The sequence below is a fragment of the Balaenoptera physalus genome (assembly GCF_965194825.1).
Source record: "Balaenoptera physalus genome assembly, chromosome: 12".
Lineage (NCBI taxonomy): Eukaryota > Metazoa > Chordata > Mammalia > Artiodactyla > Balaenopteridae > Balaenoptera > Balaenoptera physalus.
Genome location: NC_138897.1, coordinates 62,736,806 through 62,745,146, shown reverse-complemented (window position 1 = coordinate 62,745,146; position 8,341 = coordinate 62,736,806). Strand labels below are relative to the sequence as shown.

The 8,341-nt window shown below is 38.0% G+C and overlaps 1 pseudogene across 1 annotated transcript; it reads right to left on the bottom strand.

Annotated features, from left to right (window-relative positions):
- Positions 1–650: 650 nt before the first annotated feature.
- On the bottom strand, positions 651–7,143 carry LOC309640235 (AP-3 complex subunit sigma-1 pseudogene; annotated as a pseudogene). Its single transcript has one exon. The product of its transcript is annotated as an AP-3 complex subunit sigma-1 pseudogene (transcript).
- Between the last annotated feature and the right edge of the window lie 1,198 nt (positions 7,144–8,341).

The window sequence follows — 8,341 nt, the reverse complement described above, 5'->3', positions numbered from 1 at the left end:
TGGTCCAGTGGTTAAGACTCTGCACTTCCGCTGCAGGGGGCATGGTTTGATCCCTGGTTGGGGAACTAAGATCCTGCATGCCGCAAGGCATGGCAGATAGGTAGGTAGATAGTTAGATAGATAGATAGATAGAAAGAAAGAAAGAAACAACCCTAAAGAATGTTACTTTCTAAAAATTTGATTTCTCTCTTCTTTTGTTACTGCCTTCCACAATATCTGATTCTTTTTTAGTGTCCCTCGTTGTTGACCAAAACATCCCAGCGGCTCCCTGTTGCCAGCTCCATCAAAGCTCACTGACTCTTGTTCACAGAAGCTGAGTTGGTGGCCTTCCTTGCACTGTGCTGAGTGCGTGTGCGCACTTTCGCACCTCCACAACTTGACCCTCTTGCTTCCCAGGGGTGTGAAACGTTGAGCACTGCCCTGCAAAGCAGACTCAAAGGTGTTATGTTGTGAAATAAAATTTGAAGAGCTGAGCTTTGAAACAGAACATATTCACATCTCTACCTGAAATCTCTTTCCGAATGCCTGCACAGTATCAGGAAGTCCAAGATGAGAGCTGTGCTGACGTCTACATTCTACCTGCTCTAATGAGGTGATAATTTTTGTGACCACCTCATTATTCTTCACTTGACTGTTATCAACTGGAAAAAAGAAAAGAAAAAGAATTGGCTGAAATATCAGGAGACTCTGTTTTAATTTCACACCGGTGAAGAACATAAATCTATGCTGCTCATTCCAGACTTGATAGGAACAGGTGTCTGAGTTTCAAAACTAAATAGTCAAGGGGACAGGAAAGCAGCACGTAAGGGATGGGATACTCTTTACAAGTGTAATGCACTTACTTCATTGGTCTTTTTAAGCAGAAACTTTTCCATGGGGAAAAATTCCTCTATTTATCACAGGACTAATTAAGTGAAAATTACCAAATTTCCAGTAAACTAGCAACATTTATCTAGCACCTACTTCATATAGATTATCATCTTAGCACTCAGAGGGAGGCTTCCCTACTAAATTTAATTACTCCTTTTTTTTTTTTAACAGTGATAAAATATACTTTTATTTACTTCATTGAGTAAGAGGGTCGTAAAAAAAATTATTGCTAAAGTAGATACCAGGCAAACAGAACGGTGCTTTAGAAGCCCAGTTACCTTGGAGTTTATTTAAACTAAGAGAAAAAGGTCATAATGTTTTCATGCAATACATACTTCGTTCTTTAAATAACAATTGTGACAAATAACAGAAAGAATTAAGGAATGCTGTTTTTGTAATCCATACAAAACACCAACATTTTGGGTTATACATAATTTAAAGAAATGTCCCAAACACTTTTCAAAATTCTGTAGTAGCCAATACATAGAGGCATGCCTTAGGTGGCCATAGGAATGCAGTTTAGAAAATAAAGAAAAAAATCACACTGGAACTACTCAATATCTTCAAAATCACTGAGCAAGAAAAGCAACAATGAACTTCCATACTGATTTTACATAACTTCTATACAGTACCTTGACTTAAATCCAAGAGCAAAAGTTAAGGCTCTCCTCCTCTATTTTTGGTAAACAACTGCATGGTAAACTTAGATGACTTTTCCCCCGGATTTTACCTGGGAGTGGCCTTTAAAATTTTTTATTTAAAAGAGGGCAGGTTTGGCACTTTTATACTGATTTCACCAATGTTAATATTTCTTGGGATCTCAGGAAGATTCATATTCTTTACAGCTGATACAGCATGGGCTGGAGCTCCCGCTAAGCCAGCCTCAGATTTCTCCAGTTTATTTTGTGCATCAGTTTGTGTAACAATCTCATCATGTTGGTCTCCAATACCATTCCCCCCATCACCATTTCTGCAAGAATATTGTGAACCTTGTCTACATGGAAAATTAAATCCAGTTCACAGATGTTTTCAAAACATTTGTCTAATGTTTCCACAAATACTTGAATTAGATCTAAAATGCCAAGTTCACTTTCTGAAGAATCCACCCAGAAGACAAAATATAATGTTGCATAATGTCTATAAATCAGTTTGTTGTCAGATCCTCCAATTAATAATCCTCCTTCTAGGAAATTACGTTTTCATCTCTCTTAGATACCAAATGGAATGTCTCCCTGATGATTTGCTGTTGTGTATCTTCACTGTAGGGCTGGTAGAACTTGGAGAGCCGTGGCTTCCCGTGGTTGTTAAAGCAGAGGATCGCCTTCATCATGGCTGAGCCGGGCCGACTGGGTGGGAGCTGGGGGCCAGGGCGGGGGCGGGCGCGAGAGCCTCGCCTCGGGATCTCGCTGGCGATCCTTCCCCACCCGCCCCCTCCCGCATACACAGCTAATTACTCCTTTTTGCCAAAGCAATGCTTTTATAGATTTAGCATATATATAAAATCATGTCTTATATCGTATTAACTGTTTCTATTTCTCGTTCTCTCACTAGACTGAAAATTCCTTGAGGGCAAAGATTAAGTTTTAAACTTCTCTGTAACCCCCTCGGCATCTATCACAATGCTTTCTGCATACGAGATGTTCAAAGAATGCTTGATGAAATAAAATATTGGAGGAATACTAGACTGGTTCCCTGTGTGGGGTTCATCTGGGGGACATGACCAAAGTTGGAAGACAGGATTCATTATTAATTAACTCATGTGGTCATTCCAAAAAAATTTACTTTGTACCTGCTGTGTGCCAGCATTCTTTAAGATGCCAGGGATAGAGTCACAAAAGAGATGTAGATTGTGTAGTCAATGCCCTCATGAAGTTTACACTTGAGTTTGGGCCCAAGAATGGGTTGCCTTACTTCTGGCGCTGCATCTGATGTAATTGTGCCATGAGTAGTTATGTTCTCCCCTTCCCACCCTAAATTCCTGACAATTATACACCTGCCCCCAGGGTTCCCATGATTCTTGTTTTCTTGCTGACAGATGTGAAAGTAAAAGTATCTGATTGCCATTCATATTCTCTGTACCCCTATTAAAACAAAGAGCCAGAGATTCTCATAACTACCTCACGCTTCCTGGCATCAGGTATTCTCCAAGATTTGCTGATTTTGCCTCCCCTAATTGCATAGGGACCAGAGTTAGAGGCCATGGAGGAAGTCCTGACACCATTCAGTCAAGGCTGTGCAGTCTAGGAGAAAAGACTGAAAGGGATTTAGAGCCTAGGAAGCTGGGTCCGATCTGGACCAAAATGCATATTCGATACATGGCCTGATGCAAATATCTTAGCTTTTATGAGCTTCACTTTTCTCACTTGTGCCTAGAAAATAAAGATGCTCACAAAGCAAAAGGAATTATGAACATTGTAGGATTAAAAGAGTCTAATTCTGAGCATTAAAATTGGTACCATTTCAAATCAGGCCATAAAGGGGAAACACCCATCTGATTCCTCTGATGGGTGTAGCAGTTTTTTGAGAAGCCACTAGACTATCTATGAATAAAAGACTAATTTGTTACCTTTTCTTCCATTGGTATAAAGGACACTCCTCCATTGCCCTGTGGTTTCACAACCACATTGTCACTTAACTGGATGGCAAGAATAATGGATTAGCAATCTGTCTTGGCTTGGGTTCCCCAGTAAGCAGAGACTGAAACAAGTACTTCAGTGCAGGTAATTTGTTTGGGGGTTAACACAATGTGCAGGAGTGAAGAACTACAGAGGCTAAAAAAAAAGAAGGGGGAAAAAAACTTACATAAGTGTCCATTCTGGATTCATTATTAAGGTGTACGAAAAGGTCTTCTGCCAGGACTAAGAATGTTATCTCCCAGAATAATCCATCTAAAGAACAGGAAGCAAGAGCTCCCAACCCTCACTGATCAAGGGTTGACTCAGGGCAACCCTGTGTTTCCAAGATGCCTATGAAGTTAGGATGAGCAAGTGCCCATGAGTATCTGGTAGCTTTGGAGAACCACTAGGGTAGAGGGCAAAAATGCCCAGTCCGTGCTAATACAAGATGCTGTCAATGAAAAGTGAATCACATCTTCTTCATGGAACTCTCCACCTGAGCTGTGGCTGGAATCAAAGTTATGGCCAAGAGGATATAAGTTGGCATACTAGATGCATCTCCTGTACAATCAGAAAAGAACAAGAGATTTCTGTGGAAAAACATGACTTTGGGACAACCTGACACATAAAAACACATATCTGCCACCTATGAAGTTTTAAGGCCTTATATTAGACATAAAATCCCAAATAAGCTGGCTGTGCATATTAGTTCTTTGTGTTTGAATATTTCTCTTCCTTGAAATTTATGTAAGTATAAATAATTTTTATCTGTGTCTAAATGACTGTACTGATAAGTTTTGCCATACACTTACAGAAGAAATAATATCATTTCTACACAAAAAATCTCAGAAAATTGAAACTCAACTCACCTTATGAGGCTGGTATTACTCTGATATCATAACCAGAAAAGACATACAAAGAAAATTACAGACTAATATACCTCATGAATATAAAATTTTGAAAATTAATGAAATTTTAGCAAATTGAATCCAGCAATATTACAATAGGATCATAAATCATGACCAAATCAAGTTTTTCACTGGAAAGCAGGGTTGGTTTAACATTGCAAAATCAGTGTAATTCACTATTAATTGAGTTAAGAAAGGTGGGAAATGTGATCATCTCAGTTGATTCAGAGAAAACATCTGATAAAATACAGCATCCATTACTGATAAAAATTCTCACCAAGCTAGAAATTGCAGGAATATTACTTAACCTTATAAAAAGCATCTATGAAAATACTATACCAACATCACAATCAATGACGAAGGAATTAATATTTCTGTGCTAAGTTCAGAACTGCAAGAAGAATGTCCTCTCTCACCACATATATTTAACGTTGTACTGGAGTTTCTAGCCAAGGACACAAGAGAAGAAAAAGAAATAAAAGGAATCAAGATTACAGGAGAAGTAAAACTGTATTTATTCACAGATGACATCGTTACCTATTTAGAAAATCCTTTGGAATATACAAAAAGTTATTAAAACTAATAAGTGAGTTTAGCAAGTTTTCAGGATAGAAGATTAATATACAGATATCAACTGTATTTCTATATACTTTCAATGAACAATTAGAAATTGATATCAAAAGAGTACCATTTTAATAGTATCAGAAATATGAAATGCTTCAGATAAATTTAAAAATAGATATCAAAATTTGTGTGCTGAAAACTACAGAACATTGCTGAGAGAAACTAAAGACCTAAGTAAATGGAGAACTATATGGTGTTCATGTTAGGATGTCATTTATGCCCAAGTTGATCTTCAGATTCAAAGAGATCTTAATTGAAATCCCAGCAGTCTCTTTTGTAGAAGCTGATACTCTGACTCTAAAATTCATATGGAAGAGCAAAATACCAAGAATGGCAAAATAGCTTTTTAAAAAATGAACAAAGTTGAAGGATTTATACAACCTAACTTCAAGATTTATAGTAAAGCCATGGTAATCAAGGCAGTGCGGTATTGGCATAAAGACAGACACACAGATCAATATAACAGAATACAAAATCCAGAAATAGACCCACGCATATATGGTCAATTCATTTTTGAAAAAGTTGCAAGGGTAACGTGGTGGAGAGAGGATCGATTATTTTTTCAACAAATGGCACTGAAGCAAGGGCATATGTGTATGCAAAAAATACACTTTGATCCTCATACTATATACAAAAACTAACTCAAAATGCATCATAGGTCTCAGTATAAAATCTAAAACTGTAAGAATTCTTGACTAAAACGAAGGGGGAAAACCTATGTGACCTTCGTTTAAGCAAAGATTTCTTTTTCATGTAAATTTATTTATTTATTTATTGGCTGCGTTAGGTCTTCGTTGCTGCTCGCAGGCTTTCTCTAGTTGAGGTGAATGGGGGCCACTCTTCCTTGCAGTGCACGGGCTTCTCATTGCAGTGGCTTCTCTTGTTGTGGAGCACGGGCTCTAGGTGCTCCAGCTTCAGTAGGTGTGGCACATGGGCTCAGTAGTTGTGGCTTGCGGGCTCTAGAGCGGAGGCTCAGTAGTTGTGGCGCACGGGCTTAGTTGCTCCGCGGCATGTGGGATCTTCCTGGATTGGCAGGGAAGCCAGTGTGTTCCCTGCACTGGCAGGCGGATTCTTAACCACTGTGCCACCAGGGAAGCCCAAGCAAAGATTTCTTAGATCTAACATCAAGTGCATGATCCATAAGTGAAAAAAATAATAAACTGTATTTCACAGAAATTAATGACTTCTCCTCTTGCAAAGGCACTGTTTAGAATGAAAAGATAAGCCACAGTTTAGGAGAAAATATTTGCAAGTAACATATAAAGGAGTAGTGCCCACAATATATAAAGAACTCTCAAAACTGAATAATAAAAAAACAACCAATTAAAAATAGGCAAAAATTTAAAGATATGTTACTAAAGAAGATATTTGAATGGCAAATAAGCACATTAAAAATATGTTCAACATCTATAGATAAATGCAAATTAAAGCCACACCACAAGGGAATAACTCTACACATGGATTAGAATGCATAAAACTAAAAAGATTGACCATACCAAGTATTAGTGAGGATGTGGAGGAATTTGAATTCTCCTACACTTAACGGTAGAAATGTAAAATGGTCCAAAAATGTTGGAAACAGTATGATGGTTTCTTGAAAATTAAAGACACACTTAACATATGATCAGTGATCACTCTCCTGTATATTTATCCAGAGAACATGTTCCTACAAAGCATATGTCCAAACAAAGACTTGCACATAAGTGTTCATAAAAGATTATTTTGTAATAGCCAAAAAGTGGAGAAAAATATACATCAAGATGAGAATGGATAACCAAATTGTGGTATGCACACACAATGGAACACTACTCAGGAATAAAAAGGAGTAGGTTAGCGCTAACAGTAAAGACAACAGCACAGATGACTCTCAGATACACTATAGTGAGTGAAATAAGCCAGAGGAGGAAAAATACATACTATATGCTTCCATTTCTGCAAAATTTTAGAAATCATCTATTATTAGAACAGAAAGAGTGGGTTTGATAACTGGTAGGAGGGAGATTTTGGAGACGACTCATATGTTCATTATCTTGATTATGGTGATGGTTTCATGATGGTCTCACATACTGATACATCCCACATACACATGAGTGTACACAGACATACATATGTAAAAATATACCAAATCGTGCAATTTAACGTGCAGTTTATTGTATATTAATTATATTTCAACAAAGCTGTTTAATATAACTGCATCATTTTCTTCCATCTTAAACGTTGTATACAAATCACATTTCCTTTTCCTTTCTAACTCAGGATAATTGTTTGGTATATTAACTGCATTTTTGAACCAAAGTGTACAAATAATGTCAGTATCTGTTAGTTAATTAAGCCCCTTTACCCACACAAGTGGCCCTGGGCTTCTGTGTTTTGTGAAATTTTGTTTTAGCTTTTTAGAGTTTGTTATCGGTGGTTTCAAATATCAAAAATTTGGTCTTTTGATTTATTGCTTTAAACCTGTCATAGAATGTAACCCTTATCATCCAGTTAGAAGTCAACCAAAGATTATAGGAAGATGTGTTATAAAAATACCATCTCTGAAGTCAATAAACTCAGGTTCACATTCTGACTCTGCTGCTAATTGGCTGTGGATCCAAGGAAAGTTATTTTTAGTCAAGCCTCAGTCACCCCGTCATGAAATGGGACTGCTACTGGCTAATTCATTGGTTTAGTTTAGAGAATAAATAAAACATTGTATTTATATACAAGGTCTAGTACACAGTAGACACATCAAATTTTTGCATTCCTTTCTCTCTTTTTTAAAGTAATACCTGTTATTTACTTATTTTAAATGTTTGTTTATTTATTTGGCTGCGCCGGATCTTAGTTGTGGCATGCGGGATCTTCGCTGCGTGTGGGATCTTTGTTGCGACATGCGGGATCTTCACTGCGACACGCGGGATCTTTAGCTGTGGCATGTGGGATCTAGTTCCCTGACCAGGGATCAAACCTGGGCCTCCTGCATTGGGAGCACGGAGTCTTAGCCACTGGACCACCAGGGAAATCCCTTGCATTCCTTTCTTCATTGTATTAGATGAATTAACACTAACTCTCTAGCTGATAAAGCCCCAAAACCTCAGTAGCTAAGTGCAATAGAAATTTATTTCTTGCTCATGGAATGTCCAGTTGGTAGCAGGGACTGCGGGGGGAGGGTAGCTTTTGGGGTCTTGGCCATTCAATACAAGGCACACTGCAAGCATCAATATCCAGCCAGCCATGCAGAGAGAGTAAGTGCAGGAAATTTTGAGAGGTTTCTATGGGCCAGGCTTGGAAGTAGCATATGTCATTTCTAGCAACATTCACTTCACCAGGACACAGTCTTGT